The sequence below is a fragment of the Trichosurus vulpecula genome, chromosome 7, assembly GCF_011100635.1.
Source record: "Trichosurus vulpecula isolate mTriVul1 chromosome 7, mTriVul1.pri, whole genome shotgun sequence".
Taxonomy (NCBI): Eukaryota; Metazoa; Chordata; class Mammalia; order Diprotodontia; family Phalangeridae; genus Trichosurus; species Trichosurus vulpecula.
The window spans coordinates 12,846,669-12,874,175 of record NC_050579.1 but is presented as its reverse complement, the minus strand read 5'-3'; the positions used below and the strand labels follow the sequence as shown (position 1 = coordinate 12,874,175).

Genomic DNA, 27,507 nt, shown 5'->3' with positions numbered 1-27,507 from the left:
AAAACACTAACCTCCAAGTATATATACACTTCTTCAGGGTCAGAGGGTGTCACAACTATGCGACTTCAACCCATATGAACTAGGCTTTCTTGTGACTTAATCTGGTCATCAAAGACTCTTGATGGAAACAAAGGCAAGACTCAGTCAAAGGAACCCGATTGCCTTAGTGCTGAGAAGCACTCCTAAAAAAAAACAAAGGCAAAAAGTCCCACCCTGTTTACTATGACAAGAGGGTGGTTTTGGGGGCAGGAGAATGAGAAAGAGAAGTTAAAAAACTGCACATGTGTCTGGATGTAAAGTAATAGGGCCTGACCTAAGGTTGATGATTGCAATGCAAAGGAGAGTGTAAGTATGAGAGACATTTCTAAGGGGGAATGGTCTGAGGGAAAGGGTGGGGTCAAAGGGTACTGAAATGCCTGAAGGAGGGAGAGGGAAGAGCTTCTTGATTTCAGAAGATGCTTAAGTTTCCAAAATGGTACAGTTGAGTTGCTGTCATGTCACAGGCTCCCATTTCCAACATATAATTTTTTTCCTAGATATTCTTAGCACAGTCTCTGGCACACAGTAGATGCTTATTGATTGATTGAGTCTTGTTTTTTTTTTTTTGCATTTGTCTTTGTTGTACAAAATAATCATTAGATGTTCATTATTTTAGTGTGTGGGACTGAAGAAAAGATCTGGGCTTTCTCTGCCTGTTTTGACATGGTAGTTGAAGCCCTGATAGTAGATGATGCAGTTGAGAAAGTATGAAAAGCAAATTAAGTAGAATCCCTTCATGGGGGGAGGGGTGTGCCTAGGTTCAAAAAGAAACTCATACAGCAGAGACGAATAGTCAGAGAAGTAGGAAATCCAGTCTAGTTAGGGTATGTAAACTGAATTTCAGAAAAAAGTGATCAGAAGGGCCATGCTTTTGAAAAATTCAGCATGGTGAACACGGATGAAAGGCCACACGTTGGGAGAGAGCTAGATTTGGAATCAGCAGGCCTGGGTTCAGATTTTGATTCTTCTGTTTGCTACCTGTGTGCCCTGGAGCAAGACAATCTCTCTGGGCCTCGGTTCTCTGTCTGTAACATGAAGCAGTTGGATTAGGTGATGTTTTCCCTTCCAGCTCCAAATCAGGAATCCTATGAGACATTTGGATTCGGTAATTAGGAAGTCATTCGGGACTCTCCAGAGTGTAGGCTCACTGTTGCTGAGATTAGAAACCAGTTTCCTTAAAGTGATGGGAGGAGGAATGAAGTTGAGGCAGCAACTTCCTACAAGCTGGAATATTTGCTTGGACTCCTATCCGAAGCGAGCATCTCATCTGATACAATCTCAGGCAGGGTTTGGTTTTTTTAGTTTTAGATAGCGCTAAATATTAGAAAGCTGTTGCTTAACACTGGTATTTCCGTAATTTCCCTTGTTCTGCCCCCTTAAGGCCAAATCAGAACAAGTCTGTTCACTTTTCCATGTGGTAAGGGAGGTGGGAAGGTTGGGTCTGGCAGAGATTTTATTCTTTGTCAGTTTTAAAAACTAGAGAAGACCTGTGCCCATTTGTAGTCAGAGGATGAAGTGGAAAGATTGAAATCCGTAAGAGCTGGGGATTGAGCAAGAGTTTCAAGGAGCTCTGGGTTTGAGGATCAAGAAACAAGAGAAGGAGATAGATCTGAGGATGGAGAGGAGTGGAGTGGTCGGTCACCTGCCGAGATTAGGGAGGGAGAGGCAAGTTGGGTGAAGAGCAGAAAGATTTCAAAGCTGGCACTGTTGGGAAATCATGTAGACTCATCAGTCAGACATTTATTAAGTTCCTGCTGTGTGCCAGGCTGTCTTCAGGAGCTTAAATTTGAACAGGGAAGACATGCATATGTTTATACAGAACAGATACAGGGGAACTCGGGAGGGGATGACATTAGCAGACATGGGGTTAGCCCTGGGTTAGAGGTAGCCCTTGAACTGAATCTTCAAGGAAGCCAGGTACTCCAAGAAGTAAAGTGAGGAGGGAAAGCATAGACCAGGAACAGGAGTGCCCTGTGTGAGGGACTTAGACTGTTTGCAAGGGAGTCGTGTGAAGGCTGGGAAGGCGTCAGGGGAATTATATTTTTGTCTATAATAGGGATTCATTAGAGTTTATTGAATTTGTCTGAGTGAGAGTGTGTGTGTGTGAGAGTGTGTGTGTGAGAGAGAGTGTGTGTGTGTTATGTAGTCAGACCTGCTCTTGAAGGAAAACTCTTTAGGCAGTTGTGTTCAGGATAGATTGGAATGGGGAAGAGACTCAAAGGAGACAGATGAAATAGAAGGTGGTTGCAGTAGTCCATGTAAGAAATGATGGCGTGTCCTGACCTAGGATGACAGCTGTGTGAATGGAAGGAAAAGAACAAATGAAAGAGATGGTCTGGAGATAGAATCAGCCAGATGTGGCACTTGATTGACCGTGTGGGGTAAGTGTGAGTGAGGGTGAGGAGTAGACACACCAAAGTTGGGAGCCTGGGTGACTCAGCAGGAAGAGGAAAGTTCAGAGGAATGATGGGCTCTAGGGGAAAGAGGAGTTCTGTTTTGGACATGTTGAATTGGAGGCGCCTTGAGAACATCCAGGGAGAAAGGTGCTTTAGGAACTTGGTGATACAGGGTTGGAGTTTGGGAGAGACTAGTGCTGGATCTGTGTACGTCTGGGAATCATGTGTAAGTCAACCCATGGAAGTGGATGAGAAAGTTTGGAGAAGAAAAGGGGAGAGGGAGCTTTCTCTCACACTGCCTCCTCCTTGTTCTGTTGCTCCCTGCTCTGAGCTTTTCCTTAGCTTATCTTCCTCCTCTCTCCTTTTAGGGCTTTCCTCAAGTCTCAGCTAAAATCCTGCCTTCTGCAAGAAGCCTTTCTTCATCTTCCTTAATACATGTACCTGCACTCTGATGTGATGTCCAATTTATTCTGTGTATAGTTTGTACCTAGATGTTTTCATATTGTCTCCCTCACTAGACCCTGCTTCTTAAAGGCATTGCATAGCACAGTTCGAGGTGTGGTTCTAGAATGAATGTCTTTCCTCCTTTCTTTGCTGAATTTCTACCGGTGCTACAAAGCACTTGGTTTCTCTTTGAGACACTTAAATAATATTGTATATTAGAGTTAGAAGTATTTGTGTTGTACAGACTTTGATGAGGCCACAGACCTCGTCTTATCTAAACTTTGGATATCATTCAGTAGCTAACATTGTTTCTCTCCCCAGGCATGTATGAATGTTTGTTGAGTGGAGTTGAAAATAAGAAAGCTGTTAAGGGAACTTCACAGTTCCAGCTTATGACACTTAGGAGAACATTTGGTCTGGTATGCTCTTTAAACTATCATACATATTATTTTATAACCAGATTCTATAATTTAGATTTTCTGTTGTTTGGCACACAAGTATCGTGTGTTAGTGCCATTAATTAGTATATTATAACCAAGTTATCACTGTGGCCTAATGGATAAAGAGTTGGCCTCAGAGCCACTTAGTCCTGGGTTCAAGTTCTGACTCTTAACACGTTGGTTGAGTGGATAAACCACTATTTCTCAGTGCTCTAGGCCAGGGCTATCCAACCTTAGGTTTTTATCGAAACAGTAGACAGTATATTTTGATTTGCCATTTTGGTGAGAGCTCTGCTGTAGCTTGGCTTCGTTTACTAAAAGAGCATTTATGTAAATTTCTTTGCTTGTAGGGCTGGCACTGCGGGCTGCATGTGGTAGGCTGCATTTTGGACAGCCCTACTCTTGGCAATTCTCCTAACACTGTAAATTGCCAACCTGTGTTGACAGAGGGAGTATCTTCACCTGGGAATTCCTTATGCCGATCAAATAAAAAACCCAGCTGCTATCTCCTAGTCAGATCTAAACAGAATCTTCCTCCATAGGGCTGCTTGACCATTTATACCACTTCCTACGGAAGCAACTCATCTTGTAATTTGTTTCAATTGTTGCTACATGACAGTCTTTGGAGGTGTGGGACTGTACCCATTACTGTAGATATTCAGACATGAGGGCCTTCAGAGAGGAAGTTCAGTGTCAAGCTAGCCCCTGGGGACAATGGAAAACAGTGAAGTGGGAGAGATGCCACTTTGTCTTCTGTAGTGCTGGCAGTAACAGATCTCTGTCAGCAGTGAAAAAGCCTGGGGAAGGGAGCCTGTCAGGGCCTGACTTTCAGTATTTGTGAAAGGTTTTCTTAGATGGCCATTGAAAGTTTTAAAAGTTTGAGTAAACACATTTTATCACCATTTTAAAATTGATGTTCTTGAAGAGGCCGTATTAGCAAAACATCTTTAGGTGAATAAGAGGCAGCGTATCAACAGCTAGAATACTGGGATTAGAGTCAGGAAGACCTTAGTTTAAATAATTGCCATTTACATCTTTATTAACTGTGTTACCCTGGGCCTGTGTACCTTGGGAAGTCTCAAGGATAACTTGTCATCTGCTCCATGGAAAAAAGCCACGTAGTGGAAGTTCCCTAGGTTGAAATCACAAATCTTTATATTTGCATCTCTCTCCCTTCTTACCTCCCTCATGCTCCCTATACTTCTTTCCTTTCCTCCTTCCCTCCCTCTTTTCTTTCTCTCACATTGAGTTGGTTTGGTATGTCCCAGTGCTGATCAGAAGGCTCTGAGAAATCAGAAGACCATATCAGAGCACCATAGTTAGGAAAACAGTGAAGGACAATTGCATGATTTGTGGCCCAGTCTTCTCAAATAAAATGACCTTTTGAAGGGAAGCAAGGTGTAACATCTGCTGATGCCTCCCACTTCCCCCACCAAAGCAAAAGGGGCCTTTGGTGGTGAGGTGCTCTGGATTGTTAGCAGGGAAACTTGGTCTGGACCATGAGTGACCATGTGATATTCTTAATCTTAGTGCCTTAAACCTTGAGATTATTTCCAATGTATTCCATATGTATATTGTTTGTACATAGTTGTTTGCATGTTTTTCTCCTTCATTAGACTGTGAATTCCTTGAGAATAGGGACTGTTTTTTACCTTTCTTTGTATCTGTCAATCAGTCACCATTGATCAAATACCTACTGTGTGCCATGTTCTGTGCTAAGTCCTGGGGATACAAAAAGAGGCGAAAGATGTCAATTCCGGTCCTCAAGGAGTTCACAGTATGATGGTGGAAACAAATGTACAAACAAGCTATGGACGTCAGATAAATAAGAAGTAATTAAGAGGAAGGCACTAGTAAGAGGTCTTGGGGATGGCTTGGCACGTAGTAGGTGCTTAATAAGTAATTGTTGACTGATTTCTTTAAAAGGGAGAAATGAAGTGAAGGAAGGAATATTGTCCTTATGTTAAAAATGATTTATTTACTTGACTAGTGAGCACTCGCAAATAAAGGGAATCTGACTGTTGGGCAGGGAACATTTTCTGGACTTTGGGAATAGGCCGCCCAAGAAAAATGTGATAACCTTTCGAGTCAATAACCCCAGCCTTTTTGTGTCACAAGCACCTCTGAGACAAGGATTATGTGGAACATGGATGTTTCCTACTAGGTTCTTTGCACCTCTTCGCTTACTGTGGAGCTACATCATAATATATGTCAGACAAGTTTGCAGAACTTAAAAAAAATAAGATTCCATGCAGGTTTTGATATCACAAAGAGGATCTTCTAACTGTGGTCTCACTTTTCTTGGTGATGTTGAATTTCAGCATCCGGTCATCCAGTAAATTGATAAGTCCATTTGTTCTCCTTCCCAGATTCCCTTTTTCTTATCTTTGCATGTTCTCCTGAAGTAGCATTCTAATGTAATCTTCCTTCCTTGACTGTTCCCTTCTCATCCATCTCTTCCACATGCCACCCTTTGTCCTAGATGGAAGACAACTTGTATCTCTCTTCCTCAAAAACCTTGCCTATGGGGTGAAGTTCAGATTCAGAGATCCTCCATGACCTGACTCAACCTTGCCTTTTAAATTTTACAGAAGCCTGAAATTCTAGAGCCAGGGGAGATCTTAGAAGTCATCTCATATAATAATATTAACTCATTTATATGGCATTTTAAGGTTTGGAAAGGGCTTTCTTCACAGCACACTGTGAGATAGGTATGATGCGTAAGTATCATGATCCACATTTGACAGATAAGGAAGCTCTGAGATAATGCAGCTAGTAAATATCCGAAGGATTGGAACCTAGGTTTCCCAGCTCTTGGTATGATGTTGTATCTGCTGAGCCCAAATCCCACTACCCCTTTAGAAAGAAGTGTCAGACTTAGTAGTATCTACCACTATCAGAAGATTAAGGTCATGTCTCTGGGGCTGCCTAGATGGGCTTAGTGGCAAGGGCATTGGATTTGGGGTCAAATGACCTGAGTTCAGGTCCCAGAGTTGTGTATTTCCCTTATCCTCTCTGCAATTATTTCCTTATCCCTTAAATGTCTTTAGTGATCTTTAATCTTTAATTCTGTGATCCTACTCCTGTCCTATTTCTTTACTCCCCAACCTCCCGCTAAAGTATGCAAATCCTCGTAGGCTTGCACTCAGAGTTTATCGGTTCATTTTTTGGAGGTAGAGAGCATTTTTCATCATGAGCCCTTCAGAATTCTCTTGGGTCATTGTATTTCATTAGAATAGCCGTCTCATAGTTGATCATCATTACAGTATTGCTTACTGTGTACAATAATCTTCTGATTCTACTTGCTTCACTTTGTATCAGTTCATAAAGGTCTTTCCAGGTTTTTCTGAAACCATTCCCCATCACATCTTATAGCACAGTATTATTCCATTACAATTATATAAACACTACTTGTTTGACCATTCCCTGATATACAGTATCTCTTGATCATGGATTTGTATAAAATATATTAATTGGGATTATGGGTTTATTCTCTTGTCCTTATATACACCGAGGAGTAAATAATGATAAAAACTTATATTTATATAGAGCTTTTCCTAAGAGTTAAAAAATGTTTTCCTTACAGTTCTGGAAGGAAGATTGTGCAAATATAATTCCTGTTTTACAAATGAGGAAATTGAAACTCAGGTTGTGAATTGCCCAGGGTCACGTAGCTAATGCCACCTCTTGAAGAGCATGGATTTGAAAACTATGATAAAATGTATTTTATTCAAACTCCCTAGCTGTGTGATCTTGTTGGCCTCAATTCCTCATCTATCAAATGATCTGGAGAAGGAAATGGCAAATCACTCCAGTATCTTTGCCAAGAAAACCCCAAATGGGGTCACAGAGCGTCAGACACGACTGAAACGAATCAACGACACCACATAGCTATTAACCAAGTCCTTTTTTTTGCCCTCCTGACTCCTAAATTCATTGGTGTAGGACAGAAGTGTCAAACCATATAACACTCCCAGAGTATGCCAGATCCAGATGAAAATGGAATTGGGAAACATTTAACAAAATAAAATACTGTTGAACAGACATAATGTTAGTATGTGGTTTTCTAAATTGATATGTGCAGGCAGGGATCCTTATGTATTATATGCTCAGTGACCCCTGTTTTTTCTTGGGTTTGACGCTGCTGGTAGGAAACTTTTGGTGTGGAAATTCCTTCCACTAGTATAGATCTTCACCTTTTCTTTAACTTAACAAGCTTAGTTGCTTGGGGCATTGAGAGATCAAGCAACTTCAATTTTGTCATACAACTGGTGTGTGTGTGTCAGGAGCCTTCTGCTTCTGCCACAGAATCATTCTCTGTTGGAGTCATACATAGATCTATCACTAAATTTTAAGAATAATTTTCAAGAAATCTAAACTTCAAATTTCTTTATTGTATTAAGGATATATTTTAATAACCTAAGACATGTTAATTAGTAATTTTGTACATTTTGAGCCAAATCCAAACTCTTTAATCATTCATGGAATATACCTTGGGTTTAGACTCAGTTTTTCTTCTGGTTGAAATTCTCTACCAATTCATCTTTTCACAGGATTCTATAACATATTGTACATGGTCTGTGGACAAGCAGTTAAATGGCTTCACCTACTCTTTGGAAAATATCAAAAGTAAATAGTTCTACTACACAAAAATAGAACTTCTTGGAGAAGAATACATTATGACTGATGTTTGTAGTTATAACTGATGCTTGTAGAAGCATTGAAATGTAAATGCAAATATATTTTTAAAAGCTTTTAAAAGGCAGAGATTAAATGAAACTTGAATAGACCATAGAAAATTTTAAAAGATTGTGGCTATCATGGAAATATACTCCTTAAAGGAGTCTTTAATACATGTCATTTTTTGTTATAAGGAAGATTCCTGCCTCTTTCTCTTAGGTGATTAAAATTATATTTTAAAGAAAATAGAATTCCCGGAAAGTTAACAGATTGGCAACTTATTTCTGTGATATTAGAAGCAGGCACAAAAATTATACTGGTCCAAAGTCCAGAACTTCCTATTTTCCTCTTTGGTCTAATGCCCAAAAAACCACAACCAAACCAAAAGACCAATCTAAGTTGAGCTGCCATAATTGGGAAGAAGGGCTGTAGACCCCTGAAAGGATATAGGACAGCATTCAACCACATACTGGCTGGAACTGCTCTTTTCCTATCACTGTTTCTCTGACAACTCCACTCTGCCACCTCTGCCCATTCCCCGCTCCCAGCTTTGCCTCTCAACATTGGTGTGTAGAGAAACTGTGGTTATGAGGCATCTTCCAAATGACTTACTTAGGTTGTCTTCGGAAAGCTTCATAATTTCAAAGGAAACATTGCAACCAAGTTTCTCAAATGAGTAGAATAGCCAGGAGGAACAAAATTTGTTCCCTTGTCTTATGGGAAGGGAAAACATGAGTCAGGAAATGGCAAAAGAATAAGGAAACAAACATTAGAAGCAGCAAAGCTGCTGGTCTTGCTGTGCCCCACATGGTATGGTAGGGGTGGGGTATAAAGAATGTTAAAAGATACATTTGGTCAAATAATACAAGAAATAAATAAGGCTACACTATCCAAATGTTGAAAGCCAGAAGATGATTAGTTTTTTAAAAAATCATTGTTTCTTAAATTGTATATTAAAATTTAAATGATGATGTAGAAAAAACTGACCTGCTTATTTTCCTAACTTCATTTTACTCTCTGGGGTATTTTAAAAAAATAAATTTTTTATTGATGTCCTTTTCTTTCCTTTCATCTTTCCTTTTCTTTTTTTATCTTTATTGGTTATCCACCAACTTCTTGGATTAATTTTGTGACAGTTGGTATGAGGAGGCAATAAGTGTTCTGAGTTCATGGTGGAAAAGAGTACTGTGGGCTGGAGAAGTCTGGGAAGGCTTCATTGAAGACAAAGGACTTGAGTTGAGACATTAAGAATGAGTATTTTGATAGTTGACCGATTCAAGTTGTTCTTCCTCCTTAAAGAAAAGTCAAAGTAATTTGGGGGAGGCCTCCTGTATTCTCCAGGTTGTCAGGGAAAAAGAATTCCCTTTTTGAAGAAGACTGCATTTTAGGTGGAGTGGTGAGGTGGGGGAAGGTTCTGAGGAGGCATAGGATTTCCCCGTCCAATGGGAGAATGTTACAGAAGAAAAAGGGAAAAGGAGAAAGATCATTCTCTGCCTGCTTGGATCTAAGAACAAAATAAAATGCTTTTCCTCAACGGAGGGAGCTGTCCATGCCAAAGAGGAAGAAGGTCCTTTCAGGAAGAAGAAATGAGAAGAGCAGTGGTGGTTATGTTCTCCTGCAGAGGCAATCATTCATCATACCACCACAGTAGATGGGCTGCTGCCTTTCTTGGGGTTATGCAGGAATCTGTAAGATGTGACAGAAGAGAACCTCTGGACACCTCAGAATGCTCCACAGCTGCAGTTGCCAGAAAGAAAGTAGAAAGCATTAATAAAGATAACTGAGATTTGGGAAAGAGACTCCAGGCCCAAGGGGCAGAAGTGGTATTCTCATAACTGCTGTCTGTAGAAGACAAGGGATTCAGAAGTGAAGGGCAGACATAGGTGAACAGCTGGTTAAGAATATGGTGACGGAAAATCTCCCCATGACCTTAAAATGTCGGAATTTCTGTCTCCTGGCCAGAGATATAATAGTTTTAGATTTACCTGTACTCTTGCATGTCTAATCAAAACCTTTTAAACTGAAGAGGGAAGGGATCAAAGTGTTTTATGTATTTCCACCAAGACATATACCATAGAGAGTGTGTGTAACGTAGGCACGAGAGTTGAGACACCCAGTTTGCAGGAGGCCAAATCCAAGAAAGGATCTGGTATGAAGCCCATGATTTATACACAAATGAGCAAATGTGAATAATAGCCATGAATGAGAGGTCTTAGGTGAGGAGAAAAAATTGGCTTCATAGTTATCGTGGTGGGAAGGAGCCCCTGGATTGAAATATGGATGAGGATATAATACTTTATTCAGACAAACAGGAACATTTACGAAGGTGTATGTGGCAGGGAGTGAGAGTTGGGGGAATCCAAGGGCAGAAATAATTGGGGAAAGGTTAATAGGAAGCAGCATCCAAAGTCAGATTATCATTAGAGTATGCTGTGGACCAACAGGACAGAAAGGATGAGTTTGGAATACACATCATAAACCTGACGCTGAGGGATATTGTAGTAGTGGGAGACATCCCTATCAGGAAATATGTCGGAGCTCTCTTTCTGCCAGAAGCAAAGCGGCAATAATTTCTTGACTTGTCTTGATAGTTTTGTCTTTCAGAAGGTGAATAACTCAAGCAGAAAACAAGTTTTTCTAGATCTGGCCAAGGAGCTTGGCTTACAGTCTTGGTCAGAGTGTAGAATGTATGATGAGACTGATGGCTAGGGAACTGACTAGAAAAGAAAGAGGTGATCAGAGAGTGTCTGCATGACCTTATCAAGAACAGGTCATACCACACTCCCTTCATTTCCTTTTTAAATAGGATTACGTAAGATAGATAGAAAAAGGAAATACTTTAGATTTGGTTTGCCTAGATTTCAACCAAGCATTTGACAAATCCTCACATGCTATGTTCTAGAAAAGTTGGGGAGAGGTGTGCTAGATGACAGTACAAAATGGTGTGGTCACCTCTTTGTTGGCTGGATGAAAAAAAGTAGCAATTAATGATTTGAAGTCAGCTCAGGAGGAGGTTTTCAGTGGTGTGCCCTGGAATCTGGACATGTCTTTGTGCATTTAACATTTTTATCAATGACTTGTATAAAGGCAAGGAGGACATAATTATCAAATTGTATGTGTTATGGAACTGGGACTATTATGTGGTCGACTACTAACCCACTTAATGATAGAGTTGGGATTTAAAAAGGCCCTTGTCAGGGTTAAAGGCTGAATCCAGTAACATAAATTTCAATAAGGATAAATGTAGAGTTAAAAAAACCCAATAAGTTCATAAGTTTAAAAAATGGAGAAAAGATATTTGAGTTTTAGGGAACTTAGCCTCAGTCAGGCCACTTCTGTATTATTGTGATCATTTTTGGGGGCAAATTTTAGTAAGGACATGGATAAGCTGGAGATAAAGTAGAGGAAGGCAGCCAGATGGCAAAGAGGTCATTTGAAGGAACTGTGGCTCTTTAGTCTTGAGAAGAGAATGTTTGACCAAGTATTGGAAAGGCTCATGTGATATTAGGAGTTGCAAAAGGGCAAATTCAGGCCTCAGTTTCCTAAGATCTTCTGTACTAAGGAAAAGCAGATCTGTGGAAATGGTCTTCCATCACCTGAGGTCACCAAGTCACAGGGTGGTTGGCTACTGCTAGCAGAACTCAGCCGCTGGGCCAAATTGCACCTGAAATGGTACACTCCTGTTTCAGCACCCACAATTCCTGGATTGACAGCCTGCTCTGTCCTGGGACATCTGGGCAAATGCAACTGGACTTTTCATTTTAGGATTACCAGTCAGCTGCCACATTTTATCATGGTTACTGTCTACAATATCTTTCATTTTCATCCTCTTTTCTTTACCCTCTCAGCCTCCACTCTAATTCAGGCTCTTTTTAACCTCCATCCTGGAGGTGGCCTTCGGATTAGTTCTCCTGCCTCCAGTCTCTTCCCTTTCCAATTAATCCTTTACATCGATGCCAGAATAATTCTTCTAACTCGCAGATCTGACCACGTCACTCTGCTAATCAATAGCCTCTGGTGGCTCTCTTTTGCTTCTAGGTTTGAATACAAACTCCTCTCTTCGCTGCTCAAAGCCCTTTACAACTGTGCTGTAACCTGTCTTTCCATCTTCATTATACGTAACTAGCCTTCACAGAAACCCACCAGACCAGCCTCTGGCTGTTCCTCACACAGCTCTCCAGCTTCTTCTGCTTTTGTGCCTCTAACATGGGCTGAACCTCATGCCCTCAGTGCAGTGCCCCTCCCGTTTTAGCTTGCTGTTTTCTTTTAAGTTCACCTCAAGTGCCACTTTGTACAGAAAGACCTTCCTTTTCCTTCCCAGTTGCTGGGACCTTCCTTGTCTGCCACCTCCCTTGGATTTTATAAAGTTGGAGGAAAAAAATCCAGAGAGAGAGCGAGCGAGAGCGAGCATGCGTGTGTGTGTGTGTGTGTGTGTGTACATGATAGAAGGTAAGCTTCTTGAAGGCAGTCTGTTTTGCTTTTTTCTTTGCTTCCCCAGTGCCCTGCAAATAGCAGGTTCTTAATAAAATGCGTTTTGGTTGATTAATTTTTAAGGCAGGGGAAGTTCTTAGCACAGTGCCTGAGTCATATAAATGCTTTTGTTATCATCATCATTATTACCAGAGCCGAGCCAAGGTTCTTGACGTGATCGGGTGAACATAAAAGGTTCGTTCAGACCAGTTATCCTTCCAGCTTAGTGTTCTCTTTCTGATACTTGAATGACTAGCAAGACTGTGATTCTCCAGCTTGTGTCCAGGTTAGCTCTAGGTGATCCATTCGTCTCTGAATACACTTTCAGATTGCATTGAATTTGGATCAGAAAGCTTCCTGTCCAGAAAGGTCACCTTTGGTTATCTTCATAAATCTACTTCAACGTCATGACGTGGTACAGGGCAAAGGGCACTGGCTCTGGAGTCAGAGGACTTGGGTTCCAATCCTGCCTGTGATGCCATTGAAGTGACCTTGAGCACTTGCCTAAATGACACCATCTCACCCCCCTGGGCCTCGAGTTTCCTCATGTATGCAATGAAGGGATTGGACCAGATGACCCGAGGTCCTTTCCAGCTTGACATTTAGATCTTAGAGTTGGGATAAGAAAAAAGAGACGAATAGTACTTGAGCGTTTACAAAATGCTTTCTTCACAGCAGCTGAGTGAGCTCAGCAGTAAAAGATTATTTGCGTTCTATGTATGATGAACCTGGGGCTTTGGGGAGCTTAACTAGTAGGGGAGTAAGGGGAGCCAGGATCAAAAACAGAGGTAATGTTATGCTCTTTATGTCTTCAAGATAATAGAGTAATATTTAAATTTTTGTGTGTATAGAAACATACATTTTAAACATTGCTGAATCACTGACTTACGTTAGTATTTGCTGCTTTAGTCCTTTGATTTGGCTTAGATACAGGGCTCTTGGAAGCTGTAAAGTACTTTTCTAATGTAGGTTGTATATTATACTGTATTTTTATATATGGTATGTAAATAGTCTGGGGGCGGGGGTTGTCATTATGAGCCAGAACTAGGGAACTAGTTTGTACGGGTTTGAACTTCATTTGTAGAACAAATGAAAAGAAATACAACATTGTTAACTAAGTTGTAGGATGTTACCCACCCAAAGTGGTAGAACCTGAAAAAAAAACCCTATTTTCTAGGGAGTTTTAAATAAGTTTATAGATAATAGGTTTGTAATGAAAAGATAATAATATTTAGCTGTGTAATTTAGACCTTAATTGTTTTCTTAGGTCATTGTTCTCTCTTCCTTCCCAAGAATCAGAAAAGTTAGGCTTGAGTTTAGGCTCTGTTAGCTGTATGACTTGGAGCAAAGCACTCAGCATTTCTCAGAGCTCGTTTCCTCATTTGTAAAATACGGAATAATCTTGCTTTGCTTTCATGGAGTTTTTTTTCAATGAGGAATGTATACGAAAGCATTTTATAAATCAAAAAATCACTCTAAAAATATTAAGTGGCATTTTGGTTATGGCCACTGAGGGGACAAGATGACTGTTCTTGGGCTATTCCCTTTGAAATCTGTAAATATTTGGCAAACAGAGAAATAGATTACCTTAACCCCCATATCGGGGCACATAAAGAAGGTTGTTTGATCGTATTTTGTCTCACATATTTAATATAGGAGTCTATGAAAATGAAGCTTTTGATATTTAATTGAAATTTACAACTGGACATGGAAGATAAAATTTTTTTTGTTTCATCTGCCAAATATGGGAAGATGAACCAACTAGGTCTTAAAAAACGAACGGAGGAAATAGACCCTTGTGGCTGGCAGCTTATGGAGCAAGTTTGGAGCTATAAAAGTGCACTGGCCTCATTCTCTTTTTTCTCCAGTAGCAAAGCTTTAAATTATTACAGAATAGCAAAGTAATTAACAAGAGGAAAGTTCTCTCATATAAAAAGGCAGGAGTCATGGTGGCGAGCCATACCTGCAGTAGAAAAGAAAACGCCTCCAGACTTCTGTCTCAATGAGGTCGTCCCATCGTATCACTCCTGACAGGTTTGCCTTGCATTATCAAGAGCTGAATTATAGAGAGCACTCGATACTTTGACTATAAATATTATTAATTTAATTTTATTCTGTTATGGTGTATAGTTTGTATACTCTGCTTTCTCCCTCATAGGATCTGGGAGTCTGGTCTCATCTCTGAAAGGATTCTAGCTCGCTTTGATTCTTTTAAGTAAAGCATTTTGACACTATTTTTGGCCTTTCAGAGACTTTTTCTGCCTTCATTATTGTGTCTTTCTTGGCTGCTCAGATACTACTTCAGGGAAGCCTTCCCTAATCTTCCTGGTTGCAAGTGCTCTTTCCCTCTGGTTGTCTTAAGTCAAGTCAACGAGCATTTATTAAGTACCTACCATGTCCCAGGCACTGGAGATACAAAAAAAGGGGCCAAAAAGTCTGCCTTCAAAGAAGTCACAATCTGATGGGGGAGATAACATGCAAAAACAATGTACAAGCAAGATGTATGCAGGATCACTTAGAGATCATCTCTGCAGGGAAAGTGCTAACATTGAAGGGGATCGGGAAAGACCTTGCAGAAGATGAGATTTCTACTGAGACTTGAAGAAAGGCAGAGAAGGGGGCAGGAGAGAGTTCAGACATGGGGGGAGCTAGGGAAAATATTAGGAAATTGGGAGATGGAGAGGAGAGGAGTGTCTTGTTTAAAGGAACAGCAAGGAGGCAGTGTCATTGGATCAAAGAGTGTGTGTTTACTTGCGTGTACTTATCTGTGTTAGAATGTAAGGTTTTGAGGGCAGGGAATATTTTGCTTTTGTCTTTATACTTCTAATGCGCAAAGGCAGTGCCTTATAAATTTTTGTTGAATGGAATTCTTGAGTATTTGCTATGTTTTAGGTCCCAGCTAAAATCCCATCTTCTACAGGAAGCATTTCCTAACCCCTCTTAATTCTAGTTCCTTCCTTCTGTTAATTGTTTTCTATTTATTCCTTGTATGGTTTGTATATATTTCTTTGCGTGTTGTCTTCCGTCATCATATTTTGAGTTCCTTGAAGAGAGGGATTCTTTTGCCCCTTTTTGTATCCCCAGTGCTTAGCGCAGCATCTGGCACATGATAGGTGCTTAATAGATGTTTATTGATTGATTCTGGATAGGTGAGGTTGTCAGATCAATTTCATTGGGTGTTGATTTAGAACTGGAAGGAATGTCCATAATATCCATCTGAAGTCCAGAATGAACATTATCTGTAAAGAAGAAACACTAGAGGCTATTCAAAAGGATCAAGGATAAATTATGTAAGAATGCCCATTATTATCATTATCATTTTAAATTGTTCTGTACATTTTGGGTAGAATAATAAGACAAGAAAAAAATCAAGAGACTAAACATAGGTAAAGAAAAACAAAATTATCTTTTGCAGATGCAATGACTGTCTACTTAGAGATCCCCGGCGATTCAATTAAAAATTAATTGTAATAATGTCAGCCCAGTGGCAGAATATGCTGCAAACTTACACAAATCATTAGCCTTTCTGTTTTTTACTATTCCAGCAGGAAATAACTACAGACTATATAAAGTAGTTCATCCAGTCTAATTCCTTCACTTTACATTTGAGTAAACTGAGGCTCAGGGAAGGTAAATAACTTGCCCCAAATCACCTAATACTGAGGGATACAGGCAAGATTTGAAGCTAGTCCTTTGACATCAAATGCAGTGTACTGTCCACCATACTGTGTGAAAGGCTTGCCTTTATTGTACATGAAACATTATTACATATTACCTTTGTTACTAAAGTAGATGAAGAAACACTGTCTTTCAATTGTAATACAATTTAATTTGTATATTGGATTTGTGATGAAACGGGTACTATTCTCTTACAACCCAGCCGACATCTAATGCTGACTAAAATCTCACGTTTGGGCAACCAGTGAGTACTTCATATCTGTGGTGTTAACCTGTCCCTTCAGTGGTGTAGATAGTAACTTAGCCATACTTTCTTAGCTTTTCTGATTCTTGTCCATGTCCTCCAGTAAATCTTTTGCCAGGATCATTCTTCTCTCTAGGAAAAGTTTAGAACTATCAACATTAGCCTCATATTACCCAGTCTGCTGTCAGTGATGCTAATATTGCATATTTAAAGGCACCGTAAGAGTACCTTGGTTAATCCTGGAAATCCTTTCAGGCCTGTGAGAGAAATACCAGTCGCAGTCCTGTCTTTTATCAGACTTAGCAGGGATGGTACTCACTCCTCAGCCATTACAATCAGGGTTATTTGGAGCATAGATTTAGAACTATAAAGGACTGAAGTCACCTAGTGTAATTTCCTCATTTGACAGATGAAGAAAATAAAACCCGAAGATCAAGCCCACGGGTGGTCAGTGTAAGTGTCAAGATTTGAAACCAGGGCCTCTGACTCCTTCAGATTCAGGGGTCTTTTCACTGTGGCACAAATTATTCATCTGAAGATGTGAGCTTTTTCAAGGAGATGGTTGGGCAACTCTGAGTTGGATTAGCTGGCCTGGAGAGGCTTTTCCAGTTCTTAAATTATATGATGCAAATGGCCTTGTTATGCTGGGAATTTTGTATTGAGAAGGAGCTTGTAGGAGTAAATTTCCAGGCCAACAAAGGAAATTCAAGGAGCCTGAATTCTTAAGGCTTCTTGGATCATTCTTTATTATCATGGTGCCACCTTGAAAGTCTTTTTTTTCAAGCACTTAAGCTCAGACATCTGGCATTTTTAAAAATTTTTAAGTAATCAGTCAAGCATTTATTAGTCAAGTCTTTTATGTGGCAGGTCCTGTGCTGGCACTGGAAATATACAGAGGCAGAAAGGAAACAACCCTTGCACTTAACCTGCTTACATTTCTTTCAGGGAAACAGCTCATAAGATACAGGAGAATATACAAATGAAATACTAAGTAAATTTAACAAGGTAATTTTGAGGTGAGGGAGATGTACTTGCTACTGGGGGATCAGAAAAGGCCTTGAGAAGGAGAGAAGGATTCTGAGATGAGAAGTGAGTACATTTGAACCATAGAGGACAGTCTGTTCAAAGGCAAAGAGAGGCATTGGCCCCATTGGCTAGACCATAGAACTTATGAAGTGGAGTAATGTGTACTAAGGCTGCAGGTCATGGTGGCTGTTGTGTCAGTAAGAGTAGTTTGTCTTTGATCCTAGAGGTAGAAGGGAGTAAATGGAATTGAGGGGAGCAGTGATAAGGCCAGAGAAACTTTAGGATTGTCCCTGGCAGTTGTGTGGAGAGGGATGGAGGGGAGAAACTGGAAACAGGGGTCCAGTTGTTAGGGTCTTCCAATAGTACAGGGGAGAGTTGATGAAGAACTGAACTAGGATGGTGACTCTGTGAATTGAGAGAAGGGGACGGGGTGGGGATGAAGGTAAGAGATACTATGGAAGGAGAATGGACAGGAATTGGCAGTGGAGTATGGAGTGAAGAGTCAGGGAAGACACTGAGATGGCGAACCTGGGTATCTAGAAGCATCATTTTGAAAGAGAACTTAGTGAGAGTGGGGTACGTGGGTGAGGAAGGGGAAGGAGTTCTGCTCTGGACATGTTGAGTTGGAGATGCCTGCAGGAAGTCCAGGTGGAGATGTCTGATGGGCAGCTGGTGATGTGGGATTGGAGGTCACTAGAGAGACCAGAGCTGCCATATAGATCTAGGCCCCATCTGTGTAGAGATGATAATTGAACCCATGGGAACTGATCCAGAGAGCATTTCACAAAGAACACACATGCTAGGTTTTCAGGAAGACTGTTGCGTTGTGAGTTTTCTATTAATAACATTTTCAGAGAAGGCATAGATTAACGTTACCCAAACGTTTTGTTATGTTCAGTTCATCAATGTCATTTTGCCTCTCGTCTCCTGTGTTTAGGATCACCAGGAACTTCGTGGAGAATAGATCTTGACTAACTCTCCTAGCTCTTGGTTTCTAACTCTGGCTTCCTCTGATCAGAGACTGATAAACTTTGGTTTCTCTCTTTTCTTGGTACCAGGTCTTGGCCGAACATTCTAGGTATAGGATAATTTGATGTCATGATAAAAGCACCAAACTTGGAGCCCAGTGTCCCACTGACTCTTCCTGGCTCTGTGCTGGGACAGGTCCTTTATCTTGCTGAGCTTTAGTTTTCTTCTTTGTGAAATGGGGATAATATTAACTGTAGTATGAAGGGTGAGGCAGCCTCTGGGCTAGTGGTGTGAAACTCCGATAGAAATGAGCCCACTAAGCCATTCAGAGGCATTCCTGCCTGCTACTTAGGGACTTAGAAAACACACATTGACATCCTCTAGGCTCTATTTTTATTTTGTTAAATATTTCCCAATTGCATTTTAATTTGGTTCAGTCCATACTCAGGAATGTTGTTGGTTGAATGTTTGTTCCTTCTGCTCTAGGCAGCTCTCTAAGTTGCAGAGGAGGTGCCTGCATTGCTAGGAGTTTCTTCTTTACCTGGAAATTCTGAAGCCAGTGAGGTCATACATCCGGTTCCTTTGCTCTTTTCCTTCTGTCCCTGTTATCTGTCATACCTACTTAACAGAATTTAATGAGATTATGAAAGTAAAGGGATTTCCCAGGTTTAAAAGACCTGAATTGTTAGCAATAATAAATAATAGTAGTGATAATGATTCCAGTCATTTGGTCGGTAGACATTTATCAAACACTGTTTGCCAGGCACTGCACAAAGCTGGGGATACAGAGAAATAGCTCCTCAAGGAGCTTGTATTCTAATCAGGGAGACAACTTGTAAATAACTAGGCCTGTTGAAGATTATCATAGAGGGGAAGGCACGAGCAGCTGGGGATCTGGGGAAGGAAGCCAGGGAAACTAAGCGGCCTCAATGAAGAGTCAGAGCATTCCACAGATGGGGGATGGCGAGTGCAAAGGCATGCTGTAGGGACATGGCAGGTCCTGTTTGAGGAGCTGCAGGTAGGCCATGGGAACTGCATGATTTTGGTGTTGAGGGAGGGAAGCATAGAACAAGGTTAGAAAGTTAGGAAGTGATCTGTTTGTGAAAAGCTGTAGAGGGCAGAGGAGTTGGTTTGGAGGTAATAACCACTAGGGCTATTGAATAGGAAAATGATCTAGTCAGCCCTGAGCTTTAGGAAAATCACTTGGGAGCTGATTGGAGAATGGATTTGAAGTGGGAAGAGACTTGAGGCCGGGAGTCTAGTTAGAAGGTTGTTGTGGTAGTAAGCATAGATGATGACCTGAATTGAGGCAGTGCTGTGTAAGTGGAAAGAAAGGGACTTACATGAGAGGTGGACAGATAGAAATAATGAGATTTGGCAATGTGTTGGATAGGTGGGGTAGTTAAGATTGAAATGGTGAGGGTAATACCAGAAGGATGGGAATTACCCTCAACAATGATGGGGAATTTTGGAAGAGAAGGGACATCCACTTCAGTATGTCCAAAAGGCAGTTGGTCTAGAAGTCTGGAACTCAGGAGAATGATTAGGGATAGATATTATAGATCTGGGAATCATCTGTTTAGAGATGATGATTGAACCCCTTGGTGTTGATCGTGTCACTAAGCAAGATAGTATAGAGCTGAGGTTCTTAACCCCATACCCATGCATGTAAAAACATTTTTTAATAATTATATTTCAATGTAATTGGTTTCCTTTAAATCGTTTTTTTTTTCCTGCATGTAAAAACGTTAAATCTGATAAAGTATCTGTAGATTTTACCAAACTTTGAGAAGACCTAGATGAGAGAGGATGTAAAGGTAGGAACAGCAAAATATGGCAGTGGACTGGCCATGTGGGGAATGAAGATGATACTGAGCTTGTGAGCCTGGGTGACTGGGAGGATGGTAGTGCTGCCCTTGGGAGGTTGGGAAGAGGAGAGGATTTTGGGAGGGAAACGTAATGAGTTCTGTTTTCGATATGTGTTTGCAGGGTCTGTGGGACATCCAGTTAGAGATGTCTGAAAAACAGTTGGTGGTGGGTGACTGTGGCTCAGGAGATAGACTAGGGTGACATATGTAAATCTGGGAATCACCTGCCTAGAGTTGATCATTGAACTCGTCAGTGATGATGAGATAGTACGGAAGAAGAGGGCCTGGGAGAGAGCCTTGGAGGAAACCCCTGGTTAATGGGCATGACCTGAATGAAGATCTACCCACGGAGACCGAGGACTGCCCAGATTGGTGGGAGGATGAGAACTCAGAGAGAGCCGTGTCCTGAAAAGAAGCCTTCGTCCAGGAGAAGGTGACCCATGATATCTGAGAGCTTTCAGAGAGATCAGGAAGTAGGAGGGTAGAAAAGGCCATGACTTTGGAGAAAGCAGTTTCGGTGGAATGATGAGGTCAGAAGTCAAATTGCAGAGAGTTTTGAAATAAATGTAAGTATTGGATTATATGATTTCTAAGGATCCTTTCTAGTTCTAAATTCTGTGATCCTTTGACTGTCCCCTCCTTTTTTATATCAAGTAACATTGAGAGCATTTGGCTGATTCAGAAGGCTGGGTGTAGAGTCAGCCCTGCCACTTACCAGCTATGTGACCCTGGGGTCAGTAAGTCTCTTCTTTCTGAACTCCTGTTGACTTAACTGTAAAATGTGGCTAATAATATCCATCCTGCCTACCTCCTAGCCCATGTGTGAGGTTTAGATCAGAGGAGGCTATACCTGTGAAAGCACTTTGGGAAGTGGTGGACCAAGTAGGACCAAGAAATATTGTGGTTCCTGAGATGCTTCACCTTGAACCAGGGGACAAGCTGTGGTTTCCCAAATTATTTAGGCTGGTACATAAATAACAAAAATAACAAACATGTCTCATCCAGAAAATGCTGTGGGAGAAACAGCCTCTGTTTTTCCATTCAGAGATAGAATATCTGCTTTATAGGACTTCAGAGTATTTATGGTTTATCACTGCCTTCTGCCCATTAAATGCAACTTTTCTGTTGATGAATTTTGTGTCTTAAACTTCTAAAAATGCATTACATAGAGTAGGATTCTAAATCAGAGGCACCCTGCCTACCTGATGCTCCCAGCTCTTGAAAAATTTCTAAAGGACCTGCACTTCTGAAGAGGTGGCCTCCTTCTCCATTCCTCAGACCCTGTGCCAAGCTAATAAACACTCTGAAATTTGAGTTAGAAATTTCATGGGGTCAGCTAGGTGGTGCAGTGAGTAGAGCGCTGGCCCTGGAGTCAGGAGGACCAGAGTTCAAATCTGGCCTCAGAATTCATACGCTTACTAGCTGTGTGACCTTGGGCAAGGCACTTAACCCCAATTGCCCTGCCTTCTCCCCTCCAAAAAAAAAAAAAAAAGAAATTTCATGGAGGAGAGTTACTTTGCATTTTGGATGTTTTCTAGAATCACTTAGGTTTTTGTAAGTGCATACTTCATGCCAGGCATCCCCCTAGGCACAGTGGGTACAAAGAAAGACAAGAATGAAAGAATCCAACTGGAGTTCGAGAGGCTAGATTGTGAAATTGTTTGCAGTGACTTTCTTTTGGAAAGAAACTCCCTTAAAAGTTGAAGTTTACGGCACCCCTGTGTAAGAAAGACTTGTTAGTTCCAATTTAAAAGCACTTTAAACACATACATTTTTATGTTGGACTCATTTTAGTTTATTTATGGTATCTAGTTTTAAATTGTTTTAAGTTTGAAGAATGAGTTCTTTAAAATGATGTTATAAATTGTAGTCTCACTTAAAACATCAGTTTCATAGCTCCTCTAAAGAAATATTTCCATCTTTATCATATTATATGCCTTCTAATATTTCATATGAAGACTTGCCTCATTTTCATGGAATTTCATGCCTAACTCACTTTAAAGGGCATATATAGCTATTTCCTTTTAAAAATCTTCTTCTCGATTGTAGTGTTGTTGCTAAAATGTGGCACCCAGAGCAGAATTCTGCTTTGGTCAGACCACAGCTAAAGTATTTTCTTCAATTCTGGATTCCATAGTTGAGGACAGTTTCTGACATCTTTGTAGTGCTTTAAGGTTTACAGAGTGCTTTACATATATTGTCTCAGGATCCTCAAAGTAACCCTATGCCGACATAATCTCCATTTTACAGATGAGATCACTGAGGCTGAGAGGGGGGGGGTTAAGAGGCTTGTTTGGGGTCACACAGAAACTGTAGGAAGTCTCTGAGGAGAAGCCAGTTCTTTGTGACTCTAGGTCTGCTTATTCTGAGCAGTGAGCTGTGGGTGCAGTGAGGGCAGCAAGCCTGTGAAAGGCCTTGGGTCCATGGTGTGGGATGAGCTATTGAAGGAGCTGAGGAGGAAGAGAAGATCGGAGGGGGCATGAGAGCTAACTTCAAACATCTGAAGTCCTTCATGTGAAAGGAGGATTATATCTGGTCTCTTTGGTTTGAGAAGGCAGAACCAGGAGCGATGGGGAGAATTTACAAAGAGGGAAATCCTGAGAGCTTGGCATTGGAAGGATGGAGTCAGCAGGGGAGGATCTGGGGGATAAGGAGACAGTGAAGATGAGAGGGAATCACTGAGGGGCTAAAATTCCAGAGTAAGGAAGAAGAGGCTGGGAACAAGGCCCCAACTAGAGGGGTTTGTCTTGCCAAGAAGGACCTCCTCTTCTCTGAGACCAGAGCAGAGGAGAAGACAACTGAGGGCGAATATTGCGTTTTCTCAGTACAGTAGGAGATTTGGGGGCCTCTCCTGAAGGGGAAGGAGAAAGGTATTTTGTAATAGGCACTGTGGGAGCAGGGTGTGTGATCAATCAACAAGATCATATCATTCTGCACACAAAGTTGGTGAGGATGGGAGGGTGCGTGTTCTAGTGAGGCATGGAGGAAGACTGTATTATCTTTGGTTTTGTAGATGAGGCTGTTTTCTGGTGATTGATAATTGCAATGTTCCATCTTTGGAAGGTTGCTTCCCGCTGCCCACATCAAACCAGGGGCTTCATATAGAAGTTTAGTGTGACTAGAAAATGTTGGTTCATGAAATATCTTTTAAAATGGCAGCTGTTATGCTGACCCTGTATGCTTCTGGCTTGGTGTTAAAGCTTATGTTAAACTGATCCCTCATGCTTCTAGTAAGCTCAGCCATCTAGATGGAAACACGCTTCAGGACTTCAGTATTGTATTGAAGGTTCTAGCCGCTTGGTTTAATATTATACATGAAACAAGTATTACTGATTTCCCAGCTTGGTCGTCATGTCATCTCTTGTAGCCTGAGTTACGTTGAACAACAGTGAAGTGAGGAACTGGAGAGTCTGCTGGAAGCAAACACAGTGGCAGGGACAGCTGATGGAGAGGGAAGGGCTTGGACAAACTGGGCTCCATGACTAACGTCAGCCACAAACATTTGTTGTAGTCTGCTGTATGTGAGGCACTCTTAGGGCTGAAGGAGACACAGACCAAGACAAATAGAACTCTTTCCTCAAGGAGCTTACCACTGGGACATATACCTGGTAAGGTACCAAAATAGCTTAACTCAGTGCACATTTGTTAAGTGCCTGATGTGTGCTTAGAATTAGAGATACAAAGAAAGGCCACAAATAGTTCCTCCTCTCTAATGGCAGAGACAACACGTGTGGAAACAGCTCCCCTCAGAGGGAGGGCTTTAAGATTAAGGAGGAATTTGAGCTCATACTTCTAGGGAGCCAGGGAAACAAGGCTGCTGAGATGAGTATTCCATGCCTGGAACAGCCAGGGAAAATGCTAGGAGTTATGGAATGTTGTGTGTGATGGCCAGCAAGGAGGCCAGTGTCACTACAGAATGACTCTGCTGTGTTCTAGAATATATTTTGGGAATCCTTATTCCCATTTACACAGTACTGTACCAAGTCCTGATGTTCATAATGATGGCTTTGGGTCACCGAGAGCCAGTTAAGTTAGATGCTCTCTATCCTGCCCTAGCAGTGCCCAGGGCCTGAGAGGTCCTCTCAAGCTGGAGAGGCTTTGGGGGTGAGCCTGGCACTGGGTTATGCATCTGGCATGACCAGGCTGGCTGCAGGGGGTTGAATTTTTTAACCAGGCAGCTTTGTAAGATTACCCAGTGAGTTGTAGTGTGGTTGTGGTCAGTTGATCAGTCAAAAAGCCTTTCTTACTGTGCTGAGCTAGGGATACAGAGGAAAACATGATCCAGTCCCCACCCTCCAGGAGCTTACATTCTGGAAGGTAAAACAACACAGGCCCATGTAACTATCCACTAAGTAAAGTCAAAGTCATTTTTTTGGCAGGGAGGTGCTAGATTTAGGGAGGGGAGAGGTCAAGAAAGCCTCCATAACAGAGGTGGTCCTTGAGGAAATGAGGAATATTAAGATTCTCAAGGTGACAGGGAAGGGCATTCCAGGCACGGGGGCAGGGGTGGGGGTGGGGTGGGGTTGGAACCAGAAGTTGCATTTGGCTGAACCACCCAGCGAGTGAAGGGGAAGGCAAGGGTGGCTAGAGCCAGGTTGTGAAAGGGCTTCCATGTAAGCTGGAGTTTGTACTTGATCTTAGTAGGGAACCTCTGGAGCTTGTCAGAGAGCGCTTGATTCTTCAGGCTATTGCTGATTTCTCTTCCCTTTCTTAGCCAAACTCCTAGAAAAAGCTGTCTGCTGGTTATCTTCACTTCCTGTCCTGTCACTCATGACCTCATCCATCACCCAGCAGAAACTGCTTTCTCCAAAGTTACCAGTGATCTCTTAATCAGAAAATCCAGTGCCCTTTTCTCATGCATCCTCCTCAGTGACCTCTCTGCCTCTTGTCACTGTGCTGACTACCCCTTCCTCTTGAATACTCTTATCCTTCTTGAGTTTTCTCCTTGCTTCTCTTCCTACATGTTTAACCACTTCTTATCCTCCACATCGTGTTCCCTTACCAGAAGTGTACCCCAAAGCTCTCTGCTAGCCCTTTTCTCTCTGTATACTCTTTGAAAAGCTAGCAGCTGCCTGGAGGAAGTTAGGTGGCACAGTAGAGAGAGTGCTGGGCCTGCACTTAGGAAGACCTGAGTTCAAATTTAATTTCAAATACATTATTTAACCTTCGTCTGCCTCAGTTTCCTCATCTGTAAAGTGGGAATAATGATTTCATTAATTATTTATTTGTAAAGTACTTTTCAAACCTTAAAGCATAAGATACATGCTAGCCGAGTTGTTGATGATGATGATGATTTCATTTATCAGTTCTTTGCAAACAAATGACTCTCAGATCTATTTATCCAAGCCTGATCTCTTCATGGAGCTCTAGTTCTGTGCTAGCTGCCTCTTGAATAATTCTAGGTTGACATCATGTTGGGAGAGATAGAAAGTTTAGATAAGACCGGACCTGCCTTGAAGGAGCTGTTATCATTTTTAGTAGGAGGCTAAAATCCCAGCACAGATTTCTGATAAACAGCATTACCCCACATTACAGGTATGCGCCATAAAAAGGACCGTGTAAAGTCCAAGGGAAAAATGTCTCATGGAAAACTTCCTGGAAGATGTGGCCTTTGAGTTGGACAGTACAAGAGAGATAGGAATTGAGTTAGTGAACAGTGAAGAGAACCTTCTAAGGGTCAGCCTGTGGATAGGTTTGGAGGCTGCAGCACATGAATTTAAAAATGTGTATTGTTTCCCTCTAAAATTTTTATTTTTTATATGGAGTACATGTGCACATGTGTGCTTGGTATGAAGGTGGTAGAGCTCCTAGGTAGGGCCACAAACTAGGGAGGCAGCCAGATAAGTGTGTTTCCTCTGAGTGGCCCGTTCTCTGCTTCCCCATTGGCGAAGAGCAGAGAGGACATAGGAGTGCGGGGGCCAGTGCAGTCGATGGCTGGTGACCTACGAAAGGCAGCTCTTGGTATCTTTCAGAGTCATTAACCTCAGTCTCTTTTGCCCAGTATTTGGAGAATGGGGGCCACATTTCTTTCCTTTTCTTCTTCCTACAACTGACCTTAGGTAGAAGAATCCAAGTAGTATGACTTAAGGCAAGGTCTGTCACCAAAAGGTCATTTGGCTACTCTGTCTTAAAGCTTTTTGGGGGCTTTGTTTTTGTTCTGAAATTAAAACACACACACACACTCACTCTCACTCTCTCTCGCTCTCTGTGGCTGGCTTTTTGGTGGCCCCGGGTTTCTGGCTGATTTTTGAGGTGTAGGTCTGGGCTGGAAGAAGTCACTTATTGAAGTTCCTCAATAATTCTTTGGTCTAGGGGCGGCTAGTTTTTTTGGCTTGTCTTTTTAAAGTGGCTTTTTTTTTTTAAATGTGTGAGCTGAGGCACCTGCCTGCTTTAGGCAAGCCACTTTGCCCTGAACTCCCCATATTATATTCTACCCCCTGGAGATTCCTTTGAGCTACTAACCAGGCACCTTTGAGAGAATTAAAGGAGGCCTCACCTGGACTAGTTTAATCAAATTCCTTTTCTCTATACCAACACATATCTACCTAGAAAATGGGAGGATGGAGATGTGGGGGCGGAGAAAGGAAAGCTAATTAGAAGAGAAGAGTCCTTGGTGCCTTGTTGCAGGAGACTTTGGATAGCCAGAGGATTGAGTCAAAGTACAGAGTTCTGAGGAGGAAGTCTAGGTAGTGGCCTTCCTGCCCTGCCTTCTGACCCCTCCCAGTGCCGAGGTGTGATGGACTTAGTGATGATCAGTAGAAAAACCTGATTGTTTGGGGAGTGGGTGGATGCCTTATAGAATAGGCCTAGGACTAATTACAAATTGAAAACGAGCCTGCTGGATGCTGCTTAGCTTAGTGGGAGTAGAGGCACTTTTTAGCATAGCATATGCTTTATAGCATATAGCATAACAATAAATATTAGCAGTTAAGACTGAAGGAAACCTAAAGTCAGGGAAGTCAGAATGTCAAGTCTGGGAGGAAGCCTAGAACATGGGATGTCAGGGCTGAAAAGGAACCTCAGGTCATGGAATGTTTTTTTCCTCTACCAGCCCTGACACATACTGGCTCTTTGATCCTGGCCAGGTCATTGAACAGTGCCCCAGACAACTCTCTAAAACTTTAAGGTTTAAAACAAGGGCTCACCCATGTGCACCAATGGAATTCCCACTACGTGGGAGATCATAGGAGACTGGAGGCTCATTGAGCCTCTCAGAGAACTCTCAAAGATCAGGGGCATTTTAGAGATCCCCT

General features: G+C 41.6%; 1 protein-coding gene across 1 annotated transcript in view; it reads left to right on the top strand.

Moving 5' to 3' along the window:
- Positions 1-27,507, top strand: part of CAB39 (calcium binding protein 39) — a 127,641-nt gene that overhangs the window by 36,428 nt on the left and 63,706 nt on the right. The window lies entirely within an intron of this gene.